This window comes from Hemiscyllium ocellatum, chromosome 21 (assembly GCF_020745735.1).
Source record: "Hemiscyllium ocellatum isolate sHemOce1 chromosome 21, sHemOce1.pat.X.cur, whole genome shotgun sequence".
Taxonomy (NCBI): Eukaryota; Metazoa; Chordata; class Chondrichthyes; order Orectolobiformes; family Hemiscylliidae; genus Hemiscyllium; species Hemiscyllium ocellatum.
In genome coordinates this window covers 42,075,059-42,096,130 of record NC_083421.1, presented here as the reverse complement: position 1 = coordinate 42,096,130, position 21,072 = coordinate 42,075,059, and the positions used below count along the sequence as shown (strand labels likewise).

The 21,072-nt window shown below is 41.5% G+C and overlaps 1 long non-coding RNA gene across 1 annotated transcript in view; it reads right to left on the bottom strand.

The window, feature by feature from the left end:
• The window catches only part of LOC132825680 (uncharacterized), a 94,136-nt gene that overhangs the window by 50,945 nt on the left and 22,119 nt on the right, over positions 1–21,072 (bottom strand). The window contains exon 2 of the long non-coding RNA XR_009645808.1: positions 259–524. This is a non-coding gene — a long non-coding RNA (uncharacterized LOC132825680). The remainder of the gene's footprint in view (positions 1–258; positions 525–21,072) is intronic.

The window sequence follows — 21,072 nt, the reverse complement described above, 5'->3', positions numbered from 1 at the left end:
GAAAAGAGAGAGATCAATTAACTAACCTTCCTGTTAATGTTAGTTATATCCTACTTCCCCTTAGAACTGATTTAGTAATGCTGCTGGGGATTAACAGACACATTTTCTAAAGCTGTCTGAGGTACATTCTAACAATGTTTTAGCACAATGCATCAATTGAAAAGGTCTTCCTTGCCTTAGGGAGTTAAGAGGAAGGGAAGTCTGGCTAAACTATTTTACCCAAGTTGTAGACAATACCTCAGGATTCAGAAAACTTACGTCCATTCTGCTTTGAAGGCCTCTGACATGGCTATTTAGTCTAATTTGCGATCAGCAGCCTCTGCCCCACACAGGCCAGGTAATTCTTGAAGGTTTGGAGTTTTGCATACAGCCTCTGATGCCTGACCTCACGTCTGCAGCTTCCGAAAACCTCTCAATGTGCTTGGGACTCTCATTAATGAGCCTTCTCCATTTGGGTTGGTCACACGACAAGTCTACCATGAGTTGAATGTTTGATCTCTTCCGGAATGTTTTGAGAATCCAAGCTATAACAGAATAATGGAAAAAGGCTCCATTGAAATCTTTTTGAAGTGAATTATTGAAGAGAGAACAAAAGCATTCCTGGTGAGAGAAGAAAATGACAAAAATTGACAAGGCAGGTATGAAGAAGATGATATATTACTTCTGCATCACATGATACCCTGAAACATCTTGACATTCAGTTTAAAGGAGTCATAACTCATTCAGTGCTTAAAGTAAGACGACATAGAGATTTATGAAAAAGCATGACAGGTGGTGAATATATAGTACTGGGTCCCATTACTAGATATGCGGAAGTGGACTCCATGTCTGCAGGTGATGCTTATTAAACAATATGTAAATCAGAAAGAAGGGTAAATTAGTTATATACTAATTCACATCATTGAAATGTTGGGGAAACATGACAACCATTTGCACAGAGAAAGGTCCATAAACTGCAAGTGATCGGCTTATCTGAAAAAGAAACAAAAATTGCTAAAAAATATTAAGCAGATCAGTCATAGAAACAAAGAAAATAGGAGCAACACATGGCTGTTTGGTCATTTGAACTTTCTCTGTCATTCAACATGACCATGGCTTACCCTCTATCTCAATGCCATACTCTCATTCTCTCTCCAAACTCCATAACACCTTTATTTTCTAGAAACCTACCTATTTCTTTTGTAAATATTCAGCAGCTTTGCATCTACAGTCTTTATGGATAAACAATTCCACAGGTACAACATGCTCGGCATGAATAAATATCTCCTTATCCGAACGCAAAATGGCCCACAGTGTACCCTGAAACTGTGACTCCTTGTTTTAGACCCCTGTCTGGGGGAAGCATCATTCCTACATGCAGTCTGTCTAGCCCTGTCGGAATTTTATGTTACAATGAAATCCCTCTCATTCCTCTGAACTCCAGTGAATACAAGCCGAGTTCATCCAATCTCTCCTCAGACGACAAGCCTGCTATCCCAAGAATATTCACTGCATTTGCTCTTTGGCAAATATATATCTTTATTGTTGAGGAGACTAACACTGCACACAGCACTCCAGGTGTGATCTCAAGGCTCTGTACAACTGGAGTAAAGCTCCCTTGATCCTTAACTCAAAATTTCTTGCAATGAAGGCCAAAGTACCATGTGCCTTCCTAATATTTAGCAGTACCTGCACTTTTGCTTTCAGTGACTTATGTAAAAGGACACTCAGGCGGCATTTCATCTAAGCTGCATGGCTGTTCATATGGTCACTCCGATATTACACACACTCCAATCCTGAACGTTACTGCTACACACAGGCCTCAGTTGTCTGCGCAGTGTTAAACAGAATTAGAGGGAACATGCACCAAGGTCCCCTTGCACATCAACATTTCCCAAATTACTTTATCACCATTTAAATCATTCACTATCATTCCATTCATTCCTACTCTCTGCTAACTGATTTTCAGTCCATGTTCGTATATTATCACACATATCAAGGGCTTTGATTTGGCAGAATTACTTCTCATATATGACTTTATTCAAAGTTTTCTGAAAATCCAAATGCACCACATCTGCTGGTTTTGCCTATTCCACTGGTTACATCTTCTAAACTCTCCTGTAGGTTTGTCAGGCATGATTTTCCTTCCAGAAATCCATGCTGATTTTATGTAATATTGTTGGAATTTTAAAAATTTTCTATTAGCACAGCCTTTACTATAAGCTCTGGCATTTTCCCAACTCCTCATGTTAGGCTAACCAGTCCTCGGTTTCTCTGTCCCTCTATTTTTGAGCAGTGGGATTACCCTCTGAACTGCAAGAATCTTCTAGAATCCAAGAATTTTGGACGATGACAATCAATACATCCACTGTTTCCATGGCGACATCCTTGGGATATAGATTTGCAGGTCTTGGGGAGTTATCAACTTTCAATCTCATTACTATTTTCCCAGCACTATTTTTTTACCAATACTAATTTCCTCCAATAGCTCCTTCCCCAAACTCCTTGTCAAAGACTTATAGAGTCATGCAGCACAGAAACAGACCCTTCAGTCCAACTTGTCCGAGCTGACCAGACATCCCAATCTGACCTAGTTCTATTTGCCAGCATTTGGCCCATATCCCTCTAAACCCTTCCTATTCATATAACCATGCAGATGTCTTTTAAATGTTGTAATTGTATCCACCTCCATCACTTCCTCTGGCAGCTTGTTCCATACATGCACCACCCTCCGCATGAAAAAGTTGCTCCTCAGATTCTTTTTACATCTTTCCCCACTCACCCTAAACCTATTCCCTTTAGTTTTGGACTTGCCCTCCCTAGGAAAAAAACCTTTGCTATTCATCCCATTAATGCCCCTCATGATTGACAAACCCACTATGAGGTCCCACCTGAACCTCCAATGATCCAGAGAAAATAGCCCCAGTCAGTTCAGCCTCTCCCTATAACTCAAACCCTCTAACCCCAGCAACTTCCTTGCAAATCTTTTCTGCACCCCCTCAAATCTAACAACATCCTTCCCATGGAAGGGTGTCCAGAACTGTATGCAGTATTCTAAAAGGCGCCTCACCAATTTTATGTCATCTTTTGTGAAGACAGAACAAAAGTAGTTGTACAATTGTTCTGCCTTTTCCTTGTTCTGATTCATCAATTCTCCTGATTCAGACTGTAACTGCACCACATTTGTTCTCACTAGTCTTTTTCCTTTTCACATACTAAAGTGTACATTTGTTACTTGCATATCCACTGTCATGTTGGGCCAAAGGGCCTGTTTCCATACGGTAGGGAATCTAATCTAATTGCAAAGTCCCAATGTTTGGCTAAACTATGCTATCTGGCATTCGATTAACCTCACCCGTGTCAAATCCAAGACAGTTTGCCCAGAGCTAGTTCCTTAAAGTACTCGTCCAAAAATCCATCTTGTACACACCTAGGAATTCATCTGTCACAGCATGATTGCAAATGTGGTTTTGCCTGGTCTATCTGTGGATTAAACTCACTCATGATTCGTGTAGCACCTGGTCGCATGCATATCAACTTTCTTATTTAATGCCATACCTTACCTTGCCATTGTTTGGAGTCCTAGGGGTGACTCCCTGTAATGTTATCCATTCCATTTCTGCACTAATATCCTTTCTCACTGTTTCACTTCCTTTTCTGTTTGCCTGTCCTTCCTGTTCCTTGCCTTGGTCACCTCACAATCGAAGAGTGTGGTGCTGGAAAAGCACAGCCAGTCATGCAGCATCCTCTTCGACTCCAATCTCCAGTCCTCACTTTCTCCTCCTTGGTCACCTCACAGCCTTGTCTCCATCATCGTTATCATATTGGATCCATTTAGATGAGTTGGTCTGTTAATTTGTTTGTCTTATTCAGATATAGTACTGTTAGACTTGTCTTTTCACATAAACTTGTACTCCAGCCCCATATGCTGCTAGCACTTTTTACCCTGCCTTCCACTCATGCTTTCTATCTTTTATTTTCATCTTCATGTCCATCATTTTTAATCTCCCTTCTCAGATTCCTGACCCATGACACTCTAGTTTAAACCCTCCCTCACTATCCTCACAAATGCCCTGTGAAGGTTTTGGTCCCAGTCCTGCTGGAGAATAACCTTCCCAAACTAGACTCATCCCATCTTCCCCAAATTGGTCCCAATGCCTCAAGATTCTAAATCACTGCCTCCTGCACTATCTCTCCTGCCACACATTCACTTGATCTATTCTCCCATTCCTGATCTCATGATTATGTGACATTAGGAGTGATCCTGAGATGATCAACTTTGAGGTCATGCCTTTTAATTTATTTCCTAGCTCCCTGCTTGCAGGACCCTATCCCTTTGTCAACCAATATTGTTGGTTACGACATGGTTAGACCTTTGACTGTTCTGCTTCTTCCTTCAGAATGTCCTACAGCTGTTCAGTGACATCCTTGACCATGACACCAGGGAGCCAATATACCATGCTGGTGACATGTCAGTGGCTGTGCAAATATCTATCTATTCTCCACTCTCACATTCCTTTTTTCTCAACCCCTCCCTCCCAGGTACAATGGAATCATTGCTGGTGCCAGGGAATGGGCTCTCGCTGAATTCCCCTGAGAACCCATTTCCTCTCGCAGCATCTTTTGCAAAGAGAAGCTACTTGAACATTCAAACAGAAAATGTTAGAAACGCTGAACATTTCTGATGTGATTTGTAAACGAAAATCTATGTTAGCATTCTGGGTATGATTACCTTCCCAATGAGTAAAAGATTTCTACCTGAAATATTCACTTGTATTTTCTCTGAAACTTCAAAACAATTTCTTCTCTTGTATATGGCAGATTCCTGTCATTTACCATCCATCTCTGGTAGCCTAGGGTGGTGCAGATACACCGTCTTAGTGATTGTTTTTAGAACATCAAAAGGGCTTTATGAATCAAGTTTGTGGTTTGGAACAAGAGCCAAGATGAAGTAAGAACTGCTGGGGTGTCAAGTTCCATTCCTTGAAGGAACTTTATCAATCTTTTGGGTTTTGACAGTAATCTCGCAGCACTCATGGCTCACTATTTTCATCTATTGCCAGAAAAACTTATCGCAACTCAAATTTAATTAAACACCTCACAACAGATATATTTCAACCCAGTACTCCTAGTTTGGTGATAATATAGGGAGTGACAAACTTGCTATGCAGTTTTTAGCTGCAAATGTCAAGCATTCATAGCTTTATTAAAAACTGCCTTGTAAAATGATTTTGTATGACCTTATAAATCGATTTTTGATCATTTAGAGTCAGAGAGTCATAGAGATGTACAGCATGGAAACAGACCCTTCGGTTCAACCCGTCCATGCCAACCAGATATCCCAACCCAATCTATTCCCACCTGCCAGCACCCGGCCCATATCCCTCCAAATCCTTCCAATTCATATACCCATCCAAATGCCTCTTAAATGTTGCAATTGTACCAGCCTCCACCACTTCCTCTGGCAGCTCATTCCATACACGTACCACCTTCTGTGTGAAAAAGTTGCCCCTTAGGTCTTTTTTATATCTTTCCCCTTTGCTTGAAATTCTGGTCTCCTTCCTATCGGAAAGATGTTGCGAATTTTGAAAGGGTTCAGAAAACGTTTACAAGGATGTTGCCAGGGTTGGAGGATTTGAGCTGAACAGGCTGGGGCTGTTTTCCCTGGAGCATCGGAGGCTGAGGGTTGACCTTATAGAGGTTTACAAAATTATGAGGGGCATGGATATGATAAATAGGCAAAGTCTTTTCTCTAGGGTCGAGGAGTCCAGAACTAGAGGGCATAGGTTTAAGGTGACCTCAGAGATTATCTCATTTGTTTCACTCGACAAATCAAAAGATCTGCCAAACAGTATTAAATATTACAGGATGAAAGATAGACTGTTTGAATCTTAAAGCCAATGGTTTTGATTCTGATTAGCTGCCATCCAGGAAAGGAGAGATTAACATTCTCCCTGTTACTGAAATGTCAACAAAATTGATAACTTTAATCATGGGTTTGTGTTCAGTCTTAATGAATTAAACTGGGGACAGTTTTCACCACAAAAGGGCAAAAGTTCTCATTGTATGTTAAGTTTCACACAGAGAATGATCTTACTTCCTAGTTCCTCTGAGACATTACAAAGCACTTTTCCCATTCTTGGGTTGCGCCTGAAGTATTTTACAGAAAATAAAATATTTTTTGAACCACGGTCCCCATTGTAATGTGTGATATGCAGTATCCAACCTGTATACAGCAAACTCCCACAAACACCAGTGGGTTTTATGTATGGATACTCAATTTTAGGGATGTTGAGTCTGGAATATATGGCAGTTTGGGTATACCAGGAGACTGCTCATGCTATTCCTTGATTAATGCCAATGGATTTCCTTACATGTTTTAAAATTATTTAATAGGATGTGAGAGATGGTAGAAAAGCCAACGTTATCATAAGATGCATGGCCAACATAAAACCAATGTGTTGATTATCTCCAATTGCCTTTCAGAATGACATCAACCTGAGAGGGAAAATGGAGAAGAGTCACTTTAAAAGTACACACCTCTGACAATACAGTACTTCTGTAATGCACTGAAATGTCAGCCTGAGTGACTACATATTGCAAAATGAACAATGATACATTTTTAAAAATTCAAAATGGCAGATTGTGACATCACATTTGCGTGATTGAGCCTGCTTTCTTTGGTCAAAAGAAATTGTTAAAATAAATGTACTTTGAGTCAGATGAGCTGAAATTATTTAAATTTGGATTGTGTTGTGCTTCACATCTTAATGATAGGTAGGAAATAAGACATAAGGAATTTTCAGAAAGATAATAGATAGCTTGAGCGAGTGACAGGTGGGAATGATGTGGGAAAATGTGAATTTGTTTGCTTTGGCAATAAGAATAAGAAAGCGGAGTTTTACTTAAATGGAGAACAACTGCTGAATCCTGAGGTGCAGAGGGATCTAGAGGATGATTCACAAAAAGTAAGGATTCAGCTACAGCATGTAACTAAGGAGGCTAATGGGATGCAATCCTTTATATTATGTGGAGAATTGACTATAATAGCATGCTATACTTCAGTTAAACATTGGTGTGCAGTTTTTGTCTCCTTGTTCAAAGAAGGATGTAAATACATTGGAGGCAGTTGAAAGGACATTTACTAAATTGATACCTGGATGAGGGGATTGTCTTATGAGGATAGTTTGGACGGGCTGTGTTTGTTTTCACCAGAGGTTAGACCAGTGAGGGATTGAAATTTATAAATTCCTGAATGCTTTTCCTAGATTGGATGTTGTTTGGATGTTTACTGTTGTGGGGGAGTTCAGAATGAGAGACACTCTTAAACAAAAAGTATTGCCCTTTAAAACAGGGATGAGGAGAAATTTTCTCTCTCAGAAGACGTGGAACTCTCTCCCACAGAAGGCAGGGGAATTGGGGGTCATTGGTGATTCTAAGGCAAAAGTGGATAGATTCTTGTTTGGCAAGGAAATCAAAGATTAGTGGGATGGATGTGAAAGTGGAATTCTAAATGCAAGCAGATGATCCATGACCTTATTGAATGGCAAAACAGCCTGGAGAGACTGAATGATTTACTTTCACACCTATCCTGTAAGTTTCTATGGTGCAATATCCATAATGTTACTGTGAAGTATGTTTGTAGGATACTGTTGTTATTTGGGAACTGGAAGAAAAACAGACTTCAGTTTTTGGCACTGTAAAAGTCTCTTTTTTTTTAAACAAAGATCAGAAAGTTATTTTGGGCAGCAGACTATAAGGATAGCTTTTTCAAGAAGGCATGTGACTTAAGTTAAATGACTCATTTACTTACCTGGCCAATTAACTGCCGAATGTTTACAAAGTTGAGTTTCATGATACAGATACTGATGATCAAGGTTCATTAGTAGATTGTGTTCAGAAGATGTCATTCTGACAGAAAGGCAGCTTTTGAGTTTGTAGAAGTCTCTATACTGTGAAGGGATTGTTACTTTGTCAGAGTCATCGCTGTGAGAGTAGTTAGAAATTCCCAAGCTGTCAAAATTTCCAGGTTTTCAGAGCTGGAAAGAAGTCTTAAGCTGCTTCAACAGGCCAACGAGGTATTGGAAAGACATTTCAGTGAGAAATTAGAGTGTTTTTAAAATTCATTCACAGGAGGAGGGCATCACTGGCTCGGCCAGCATTTATTGCCCATCCCTAAATGCCCAGAGGACTGATAAGAGCTGACTATAAAGCTGTAGGTGAAGTCACATGAATGTCAAATCAGGTAAGGTTGGCAGTTTGCTTCCCTAAAGGACATTAGCATGGAAACAGGTCCTTTGGTCCCTGCCAACCAGATATCCTAAATTAACCTAGTCCCAATTGCCAGCATTTGGCAGTATCCCTCTAAATCCTTCCTATTCATATACCCGTCCAGATGCCTTTTAAATGTTGTAATGTACCAGCCTCCACTATTTCCTCTAGCAGCTCATTCCATACATGCACCACCCTTTGTATGAAAGAGGTGTTCCATAGGTCCCTTTTAATTCTTTCCCTTCTCACCTTAAACCTATGCCCTCTAGTTTTGGATTCCCCTGCCCTGGGGAAAAGGCCATGTCCCTCATGCGTGCATACGTGTGTGTGTGTGTGTGTGTGTGTGTGTATGTGCATTTATATATGTGCGTGCATGTGTGTTGTTTTTCAAGAAGGGCATTTGGATGTATTTGCATGTTTTAATCATTCCGTAGATAATTTTTGCATGAGTGATTTCTTTTTGCATTAAATTTGTTCTTTATTTTTTAACTAAGAGAACCTGGATGACATGTTTGTGATCTTCATCTAGGTGTAGTCTAGTATATCTAAATTGACAGCAGCACCTTCCCCCACAAATTCAAATTTTGTTGTGGCTTGTGGAGGTGTGGGACAGGAAAAAAATCTGTCTACACTCCTAACTGACTCATGATATTTATCAAGTTAACTTTCAAACAACTATTAAAGCAATCATGCCAGGAAAAATACTCAAGTATTTTTTGAAAGACACTTAAAGTTATATATCAACAAAGCAGTGATTTTGTAAAGGAGCATGTTCAGACACAGCACAAAACAAAATCACCTAGGGGTTTTGGAAATATGCCCACACCAAAGAGAACTACAAAATTAAAAGGGTTGGTCATAGAGTCAAAGAGATGTACAGCATGGAAACAGACCCTTCGGTCCAACCCATCCATGCCAACCAGATATCCCAACCCAATCTAGTCCTACCTGCCAGCACCCGGCCCATATCCCTCCAATCCCTTCCTATTCATATACCCATCCAAATGCCTCTTAAATGTTGTAATTGTACCAGCCTCCACCACTTCCTCTGGCAGCTCATTCCTTACACGTACCACCCTCTGGGTGAAAAAGTTGCCCCTTAGGTCCCTTTTAAATCTTTCCCTTCTCACCCTAAACCTATGCCCTCTAGTTCTGGACTCCCTGACCCCAGGGAAAAGACTTTGTTTATTTATCCTATCCATGCCCCCCATCATTTTGTAAACCTCTATAAGGTCACCCCTCATCCTCCGACGCTCCAGGGAAAACAGCCCCATCCTGTTCAGCCTTTCCCTATAGCTCAGATCCTCCAACCCTGGCAACATCCTTGTAAATCTTTTCTGAATCCTTTCAAGTTTCACAACATCTTTGAATATGAAACAACTTTACATGTTTAAAGGTGGTTTTCCTCACCTAAGGGCCAGAATTCTTTAGAATCCCTACAATATGAAAGCAGGCCATTTGGCCCATCAAGTCCACAGTCAGCCTCCAAAGAGCATCCCACCTCCTATCCTATTTCTGCATGTGTAGCATCCTAGGCTACACATCCCTGGACACTATGGGCAATTTCGCATGGCTAATCTGCCTAATCTACACAACTTTGGACTGTGGGAGGAAACCCACGCAGACAAAGGGAGAACTTGCCAATTCCACATAGACAGTCACCCAAAGGTGAATTTGAACTGGGATCCCTAGTGCTGTAAGGCAGCAGTGCCAACCACTGAGCCACTGTGCTGCTCTGGCAAGGTGTTCATTTTTGTTTGTTCATTTTTGAGTCAGTGGTTTTTCATCATTCTAGGTAGATAAATATCTATCGGTCTTACAACATGGAACAGCACCATACCTCATGAAAATGGGACACACCTACCCAGCTGACTGGAGCCAGAGGTTAAATAATTAATTTTATTAAAGTTGTTCTTGCCTTAGATTAAAGCAATATTTTCATTTTAAGCATGTTTCTACTTGTAGAACATGATGGGAACATAGGATTGTGACATTCATGTTAACTGTTGTACTTCCATGAACTGCAGGGTAAAATGTATGAATGACTTACAATATATTCATGATTACGTGATAATTTTGCACATTACTGACTAAAGAGATAGAGATGCATTTTTAAATGACGGTCTTTATACCAAAGCATTGGTTTATATTAAAATGTTTGATGATGGGTATTCTTGATTACCTCAATAATAGTTTAGTCTGTTTGAATTGTGTAGAAGCTAAAATTACTGCTGCCTATATCTTGCCAGCTGAATGCTAATGAAACGCAAACACAAGCCTCAATATTGAGTGTACCTTGAGCCATGTCAACCAGCTGTAAGTAATACTTCCTGTGTCCCCAGGAGGTGACAATGGTGAGGGAGGGCACCAAGCAGGGGAGCTTGAGCAGCCCAGGTGCCCCTCTCTAGCGTATCTTTGTCTGTCTCTTCCTCTCTCCGTGAGACCGCTTTCTGGTCAAAGAATTTCCTTAAGTAGATGTGAGCTACAGGTTATTGCCAAGTAAATACCCATTTTATCTTGCTAAACCTTAACTTCCCTTCAAGTCTCTAAAGACTTGATGTCAGTGGAATAAAGAATCCTTGCTTCATGATCTTTGGACTGTCCATTGCTTAAATCTCACGTTACACCATGTGCTATTATTCCGATTGCCAGTTGGATAAAACTTTCAGAAAGGAAAGTAATTTATAGATGAGATGGAGGAGGCAGGGGCGTAGTGGTAATGCCAGTGAACCATTGATCTCAGAAACCCCAGGCAAAAACCCCAGATAGGGGCCTGAATCCCACCTGGGCAGATGGTGAAATTCCAGTTCAATAAATATCTGGAATTAAAAGCCAACCTAATAGTTGGAACAACAGCAGGCCACTTGACCCTTTGAGCCTGCTCCACCATCCAATACGATCATGGCTGATCTGATTTTACATCAATTCTACAATAATGAAAGACAAGGAGGATGGAGAAAAAAATTGGAAGCATCATGTGAGAAGTCAAGTGAGGCTTTTCTTAACAGTAAAGGCAATATATCCCTTTTCCCAACTAAATTCCAAAAGCTAAGATGAGATTCTCATGAATGAGTAGTGAAAGGCCTATTAACAGGGATCGTTGCTCATGATCATCCTGATGGCTTAATCTCATCTCATTAATATACATTCTCCTGTTTTACCACCTTTTAAATAGAAACTCAATGCCAAGAATTCAAAGTTTGAGTGGATACCTGGTGACTCCAAATAACCACTTGTTTTTCTGCACTTCCATCTTGGACACCCAGCACCAATGTACGCTGTATGGTTAGAGGTTACCCTTTATCTAAGGACACTAGCATTTGATGTGGAACAACCACACCATAGCCTCGTGACACTGGGCCGAGTGCTGGCAAATGGGATGAGATTAGGTTGGGATATCTGGTCGGCATGGATGAGTTGGACCAAAGGGTCTGCATCCGTGCTGTACATCTCTATGATTCTATGACTCTATGACACAATTCCAATCCATTTACAGATTATTTCTGCACTCCAATGCTGCACTTTGGAGCACACCAGCAGCTAGCATTGGAAAATTGCTGCAACTACTTTGTGTGAAAGGACATGCACCTAGCTCATGCTTTGGACCAGGCTGCAGTTCAGGGTTGCTCACTTGCTCACTTAGTGCTCACTCACTTAGCACAGTTCTGGATGATCACAGGATCACTTATGTCTGTCTTGGCTTGCCTTTTAACATAGACACAAAGTCTAACAGCTAGGCCTGATTGTCAGCAGAGCTCGTTAAAGAGGTGGACATGTTGCTGCAAAATGGAGAGTACAACAAGTGGGAGTAGTGGGCTGCTATCAGACGTGAAGGGCAGCACAGAGGTTTGGTGAGTTGGGATGGTAAATCTTGCTAAACCTTGTGAAGAAAAACCCTCCGTGAATCTCAATGAAAATGAAATTTTTGCCAAAATATGACAAAATTCAGTTCAAAGTCACCTATCATAAAATCCCATTCAGTTCACTGATGGTCTTTAGTAAAGGAAATCTGTCATCCTTAACTGGTCTGACCAACAAGTAACTCCAAAGCTACAATAATGTGGTTGACTCTTAACTGGCCCCTGGAATAGCCTAGCAAGCCACTCACTTGTATTGCCTGTGGGTGTCCCCACACCGTAAGGACTGGGTGGCAGCTCAGCATCACCTTCTCCAGGGCAATACATACTGGCCCAACCAGTGACACCCACTGCCCTTGGAGGAATAGTAACAAGCAGTTTGCAAAATCGGGGGATCAAGGGTTGGTGTTTGAAGGAAGGCAGTGAGAACAGTAGTTCGGAAATGGGAAAGTACCTATGGAAAGGGAATTATTTAGAATCTCAGCCAGCATGGTGAAGTGCAGTGAACATGTGGTCAGGGAAACACAGTATGGATTTCATTTCAGAATAAACTGAACGAGGACTTGCTGTGAATAATGAGAGCAAAGTGGAGAGAAAAAAAAACTGGGACTGGAGGGAAGAAGGAGAGGCAATGGAATCAATGGATAAAATCAGCAACCAACGTGTCCCTCATGGCAGGCTGGTCCTGGAAATTAAGTCGCATTGGAATCCATGGTGAGTAACAAGTTGGATACAAAATTGGCTTGGTCATGGAAGTCAGAGAGTAGTAGTGGAGGGTTGTTTTTCTGACTGAAAGTCTGTGATCAGTGAGATACCATAAGGATCAGTACTGGTACCTACTGTTTATAATACAGTAGTTCCCCTGTACCCGCGGAAGGCCGTAGCCACCGATAGGAGTGAGCCCATTCATTTAAATGTAAAATGTACCTTCCTGACAGCCTTCTGTTTCCTGGTTCTGGGTACGTTCCCTTTTTTGTGTTCGGGCCGCAGGAAATGATTCTGCGGATACGGGGGTCGTCCTGTATATGTAAATGATTTGAATGAAAATGTAAATGGTCTTATTAGTAATTTTGCAGTCAACGCGAAAATTGGTGGCATTGTGGATAGTGAGGAAGGTTAGCGAAAGATACAGCAGGATGTAGGTCAGTTGAAAGGTTGGACAGAGAAATAGCAGATGGAGTTTAATCCGGCTAATTGTGAGATGGTAGATTTTAACAGGTCAAATACAAGAGGAAAGTATACTATACTTTAGGAACATTGATATACAGAGGGATCTTCGGTGCAAAGGGCATCTTCTCCCTGTTGGAGTCACAATTGACAGAGGAGGTAGGATCTCATTAATTTAGGAGGAAACAAAGGATTTGGAAGATTCTGAAGGATGTTTGTGGAAAGTAGGATGGCAAAAGTCATTCAGGTATAATAGAACAGAATCCACAACAAATGGGATCCAGAGAATTATCATATAATTAAAAACTAGCAGCAGAGGTGCAGATAAGTCGGCTTATTGATGCTCAGTCAAGACTCCAATCGAGATGAAAAGTGGTGATGAAGGTGTTGGTCACAGGAAAACCCTACATAACTCAAAAATATTAACAGATCGGCAGCCCAAAACAAAGCCTATTTCAATCCAAAAGCTATTAAAGCAAGTGAATAAAGCCAAGAGTTGTGAAGCTCAGTCCAAAAAAGCAGCAGTAGCAGGAGGCTCAGATTACTATAAAGTTGAAGCAACATATTGAATTCTGAATAGAATTAAATGCAAGCAACTGTAAGGTGGCATAGCATTATCTTAAATATTTCTAAGTATGTCAATAGATCAATTTGTGGGCAGCACGGTGGTACAGTGGTTAGCACTGCTGCCTCACAGCGCCTGAGACCCGGGTTCAATTCCCGATTCAGGCGACTGACTTTGTGGAGTTTGCACGTTCTCCCCATGTCTGCGTGGGTTTCCTCCAGGTGCTCCGGTTTCCTCCCACAGTCCAAAGATGTGCAGGTCAGGTGAATTGGCCATGCTAAATTGCCCGTAGTGTTAGGTAAGGGGTAAATGTAGGGGTATGGGTGGGTTGCGCTTCGGCGGGTCGGTGTGGACTTGTTGGGCCGAAGGGCCAGTTTCCACACTGTAAGTAATCTAATCTAATCTAATCTAATCAATTAGTGGGAAGCAATAGTATTTTGATCTAATTGCTGCCTGGTAATCCAGAAATATGGGTGGGTTCACCTATCTTAGCAGCTAGAGGAATTTACATTTAACTAATTGAAAAATCCAGAATTAAAAGCCAGTCCCAATTTGAAACTTGTCAAGTGTCATTAAAAAAATGACATCTGTGTCACCAATGTTGTTCTTTTAGGGAAGAAAATCTGCTCTCCTTACCTGGTCTAGCCTAGATGTGACTCCAGATCCACTGCTATGTAGTTAACTCCTACACGCCCACTGAGTGGCTGAGAAAGCCACTTAATTTTGCCAAACAGCTGCAGAAGAGTCAAATAGGAGAAAAACCAATATAAACCCCAGCTTCAACTGAGGCCTTCACCTCCAGGAGGTCAAAATTCTGCAACTCCCTTCCTAATAGGATATGCCTGAAACAGGTGGACGATAGTGGTTCAGGAAGGCGACTCTTCACTAACCCCTCAAGGACAATTAGAGACGGGCAATAAATGTGAGTGAAACCCACATCTATTCAAAGAAAAAGAAATTATAAACTTACCTCCTCTGTAATGCATTATCTATAAGTAAAAAAATGAGGTCTGCAGATAGCCTACTTGGCTCTCTCTCTCTTATTCCTGATGAAGGGCTTATGCTCGAAACGTCGAATTCTCTATTCCTGAGATGCTGCCTGGCCTGCTGTGCTTTGACCAGCAACACATTTGCAGCTGCATTATCTATAGCTGTGTTTATACAGCCTGCTGCTTACATTTAACAGTTTCACCTCCAGAGGGTGCTGTTGTTTCTCCATGCAATCTATCATGATGGTTGGCAGTTTGCATTTTGCAGTCTGTTCAGGATTCAAGATTGAAATTTTGGATCTTTGAAACTAAGATAAAAGATAAGAGGCCCTTGCAAGAGCTAGTTAGGTAATCCAAGGACCCACGTTACGCTTTACAGACCTTTGGCTTGCACGCAAGAAGAGCATGTGATCTCTCTTGACCTTCCAGGGTCACCTCAATAATTTACCCATGGCTTTCTCCCAGCCTGAAATTGGACTGCTGTCTGGCAGTCACTCACTGAGTGTGGAGAGTAGGAATTCTTACACAGCAGCAGAACGTAAAGACATGATTTCAAGAGAAGGTTTTATTCACACAGAAAACCAGGAGAAAGCTTGTTGACAAAAGTGATACAAGCATGAGAACCCCTGCTGCGTATTAATGCAGGACTTGGACCCAGAAGGAGGGTAACCTTTACGTGTGACAGAAGAGAAGCCTCCGCAATGGAGAACAGTTCAATAATAAGGCAGGATTGAAGATACAGCAAGTGGACCAATCTCTAGTGGAACTGGCTCCTTTCTCCTGCCTGGTGATAGTGTAATGGGAAAATCGGGCCTGTATCTTTGGGAGAAGGGGGTGGATAGTCACAGGAATTGGGATTCTAAGGCCACAGTCTATCACTGAGTAACCTGTGCTTGAAGAAAGTAACCTTCCTTCCCTTCTAATCCCAAAAACTTTGTGCAGTTCCCCTTTCCACTGAAGAACTAAATGCCTCACAATACCTTATATTACTCATTCCACTTACTATATGTGCAAGTGTAGGAACGTCCATCATAAACAATGTAGTGAGTCAGTTTGAAGATGGCACATTGGTGAAGTACAGCATCTAAGGAATGATAGAGGTGGCAATGGAGCACCCAGACAAATTGTATCGTTACTTGCATTGTTATTCACCAGCTTAGTGCTGCAATCTGACTGCACAGGTACTGTACAGAAACCAACGCTACTACCTAAGCACAAGTAGTCTCTGCTGCAATTTGAGAGTGTGCAAAACATTAAACAAGTGCTGTTTGTGGAAAACCATACTTCCCATTGCATTTCTCTTTTAATGGAATTACAGTTCAATAGTCAGCGTATGACAACTCCAGAGTCACCTGCTAAATTACCTCATAGAGTGCAGTTAGGTGGTTTAACCTAATGGTAAATGTAGGGTTACTGAGATAAGGTGGGGTGCTCTTTGGAGGGTTGGTGCAAACTCGATGGGCTGAATGGCATCTACCTGCACTGAAGGGATTTTACGATTCTATTAGAATTCCCCCACAGCAGTGGCCCTGCGCCCAGAATCTCCTGTCGATGTTCAGTTGAGAGATGATTTGTGGCTGCTGGATATTTGAAATGACAAAATGAAAACGCAGATAGTACTTTGCAACTCTGACAGCACCTATTGCCAGACAGAAGTGTTAAAATTTCAGGCGAGTGACTCTTTGTTGTAACTGAGTTCTCATGAGATGCAACAGCTCTTAAACAGGGGAGGGAAAGCTGCTGGGTTGGGAAGAGGAGCACAAATTAAAATGAGAGATCTTTTGACAGGTTGGCAGATACAAGAGATTTAGCAACAGTTAGAAATGCAAACATGAAAAGCTGAATTATCAGCAACAGCTGACACTCTACAACAAGAGGCCATGATTGGAAATTGTTGAATTCAGTGTTGAGTTCTCAAGGCTGTCAAGTGACTCAATGAAAGATGTGGTTCTATTTCTCAAACTTATGACAAAGCATCCCAATTGACTGGTGCCCCATCCACCACTTTCCGTGTTCACAGGAACAACAGTGAATACCATCTACAAAGTGCACTTCGGTAATTCACTAAGGCTCCTCCAACAACACATTACAAACCTATGACCAGTGCCATCTAGAAAGACAAGGGCAGGTGATCTATAGGAACATCACCTCTTACATATTTCTCTCCAAGACATTCATAGAAATATTTCACCATTCCTTCAAAGTCTCTGGGATAAAATCCTGGAACTGCCTTTCAAATAGCACTGTGGGTGTATTACTTAAAAGAGGCAGCTCACTGTTCATGTATGGTGATAAATGCTAGCCCAACCAGCAACATCCACATTCAGAAAAGGTTCATTCAAACAATGGAGGAGGCAGTGGACAGAGTGCACCTGGAGTAAACAATTACAATGACAAGTAACTGGGAGCTCAGAGACACAACTACCCACTGAATGCAGGTATTCTGCAAAGGCATCATCCAGTTCAGGTTGGCCCTCCCCACCATGGAGGAGGACACTTTCCATATCTCAGGGGCCTCCTGTCGACAAAACCAGACATAGACAATGACATTCAACATTGGAGGCAATCAGCTGACTGAGGATAGGAGTTTGTGAAGATCAGGGTTTCAAAGGATAAGACCACAGTGTACTAGGTGACAATGGCTCCCATGTGATTCTCCCAAGCCATTGTGCCCAGCATTGAGATATGAATTACTTGAAACCAGCTCAACATGTCATTAGTGTATCTCACATCAGACCCTCAAAGCAGTAGTTCAATTTGTGTTAGGACATTGCTGTTGCCCCACTTTTCTTGGCACTAGGTGTGGAGGATTTTGTAAAGAGAGCTCTGTGATACATCTCCAGAATGTGGAGGTGCCTGCTTTAGGTCATCTAAGTCTCTGAAGCTTATAGCAGCTTGAGATCTCTGCTGTCTAGTGAACTGTGACCTTTGTTTCAGGTCTTCTCTTCAAATACTCTCTCCAGCTGAAATCTGAGGTGGCACATTGGAGGCAATGATGAGTTCCATCGTTTACATCTGTCTTTGTCAAGAGGACAATCATGAGATATTGGAAATGATTTATTTTCAAGCATTTCTCCTGTGATCGTCCCTGTTCCCTCCTTTCCACCTCCCTTGAACACATTTATGTTTCTCTTTACCTTGTATAGTAATGCTTTTAATGATTTAATCTCTTGCTTTATTTTGTGCTATGCAAGACCTTGCATTCTGTTCCACCTTTTACCTAGCCCTTAAGATGCCTCAGTTCTGATTAAGGATCGTGAATCTGAAAGATTAACTGTTTTAATGTCCACGGATGTTATCAGAACTGCTGAGTACTTCCCGCATGATCTGAATTTTATTTAAGGAAATAAGTTGTTCTTCATATGAACTGTGAGGGCAGAATTTATTTACCGTGGAGGCAAATGAAGAATCATCAAATGAATAGAAAGCAGTTGTGGAATTTGAATCCATACAAATGATAGTGTAAAGGGTGGACTACTGCATCACTGCATTGCATACATTGGACTCTCAAAAAATTCTAGATCTGATAAATTCAGTGTCATAGAGTCATAGAAATCCACAGCACAGAAAATTGACACTCAGCCCATCACGTTCATGCTGGTTGTAGTGATTGCAATGAGGGCCAGGTGGATCTCATTGACTATGTCAGCATTAATTGGGATTGTTAACCTGGACCAATCAGGGAACCCTGGCTGACCAATATAAACAGGAAATTTTCGCACTTGCACACACACACCATGGGTGCTGGGGAAATAAATAAGCACTACCACAGTTAGGCAGTAGTGCGGGGGTTAATTTAAGAAAAGAGTATAAGAGCACTGCTTGTCACTGGACCACTTGGGTAAAAAAATAAAAAAGAAAAAAAATGAAAAAAGGAAAGAAAAGATAAACAGGAAATTTACATTTTACCAGAGGAGTTGTTCCTGTGGGGAGGCCTAGTTCTGAGAGGGATGGGGGCTTGCTGGGTCTGTATTGTCTGCATTGTTTATGTAACTGGATTCGTTTTTTATGCACAAATGTCATTGTTATTGTCTTTTATATATGAAACTGGGATATGAGGTTTGTCCTCATCTCCCCGTAAACTGGTTGAACGGTAGGGTTTGGGGCCTGGCTTTGCTGCTCCTCTCCCTTGTAAAATTGCTGTTGTATACAGCTGTAAATGTTAACTGTTTTTTGTAAACTGTATTTTGTAAATTGTTTAATAAAATATTATTATAAACAGGAAATTCAGAGATTTTCCTCATTCTAGGGACTGGCTCGGAGCTGGCTGGTCAGAGCCCATGTAACGAAAGGGTGACTTGGTGACAGGATACTGGCTTCTGTGCTATTATTTCACCAATCAAAAACAACCACCAAACTATTTCAATCCATTTTCCAGCACTTGGCCCATAGCTTTGTAAGCCTTGGCTTTGCAAGTGCACTTCTACATATTTCTTAAATGTCATGAGGATTTCTGCCTCCACTATGCTTAACACTAACATGCAATAATAGCTGTGAGAAATACATGAATTAATGCAACACTCACATTTGTTTCTTGGCCTGTGCAGTTCATATGAACCATTGACCACACCCCTAACTCCCCCATTTACCTGCCCATCCCATCCACATTTATTCCTATCCCCCTAACTCTCCCATTTAACTCTCATTCTGACCTCCATTTACTTCCACACACCCCCAACTCCTCCAATTATTCTCCATCCCCAATCCCCATTTTGCCCCACACACCTTAACCCCCTCAGTTACTTCCACACACCTCTAACTCCTCCAATTACTCCCAATCCCAATTTACCCCACCTACCCTTAACACCCCAATGTATCTCCACACACCTTTAAATATCCCCAAATACCCCTACACATCCCTTGGATGGTGGGTGACCTTCGTGACAAGGAAGTCCACGAGTTCCTTTCCAGACATTGTTGGAAGCAAGCCCTCTGGGAACATTGGGTTTCCCTGATCAACTACCAGGATGGCTACCTTTGAAAACGCAGCCAAAGTGATCAGATAGTAATTTGTTCTCAGAAGTTGGGTTGAGCTTTGCTGACATAGTGTAAATGAGAAAAAAAGTTGGCATTTATCGTGTTAAAGAAAAGTTTTATGCTACAATTACCCATTGTGACACACCCAGACAGTTATGGCATGAGCAGTTGGGGTTACCTGTACACCTGAGTCACAAAACACTGTGGGCAGATCTGGTCTAGTGAGTGGTGGTACAGCATTCCTATTTACCACAGACTTTGTGACCTGTGCAGGGAAGTATTTAGTGCACTTGTCTGGATTAAATGGTCTTCTTTTACTCTAAAAAATTAAAGATGGCAGAGACAGAATTGATAACCTTGGATTTTGTCCATGTGAATAATGTTTTCCTTCAAACCCAAATTCTGATCAATGGAAAAATTCGATTCCAGCAAAAATGGGCAGCAGCAACAATTTGAGTGACTTGAACCTTCATTTGCTCCAGCCCTTTCTGCACAGACTCTCACACGTAATGACTCAGGTATTCACTACCCAGTCAGTTTGAGGAAGAAATTCCTCTTGATGGGTGTCAGATTTCCAGATAAGCATCTCCAAAGTAATGGAGAGAGAGTGGCAACAAACATAGAACATAGAACAGCACAGCACAGAAAGAGATGGGTTTCACAAGTTTAGCTTGGGGATGACAGGAAGGCTAATAAGAGAGAAACTTGTGAAAAGTAAGAAGTCAGGGCTAGGTCAAAGGGGAGCCATGGAGGAAGTTTGGACTAATGGGCTAATGGAAGGGAGGAATGGGACAGAGTCCCATTGTGTGCCACTATGTCTGTACCAAGCATAATGGAATTCTAAACCAATCCCATCTGCCTGCACATGGTCTGTATTCCTCTATAAGCTTTCTATTCATGTGTCTGTCTAAACACCTCTTACACATTGATTTTGTAGCTGCTTTTACCACCTCCCCTTATAGTGCATTCAAGCACCTACCATCCTCTGTGTAAAAAGCCTTTCCTGATACTTGTCTTTTAGACTTCCCCCTCTCATCTTAAACCTATCCCTCACTCTTTGACATTTCCACCCTGGGAAAAAGACTCCAATTATCCACCCTATCCATACTTCACATAATTTTTATATACTTCTATCAGGTGCCCACCCCCCAAGCCTCCAGCTCTCCTTACAGCTGATTCAATCCAAACCAAGCACCATTCTGGTAAATCTCTTCTCCACTGTCTCCAAAACCTCCACATCCTTCCGATAGTGTGGCAACCAGAACTG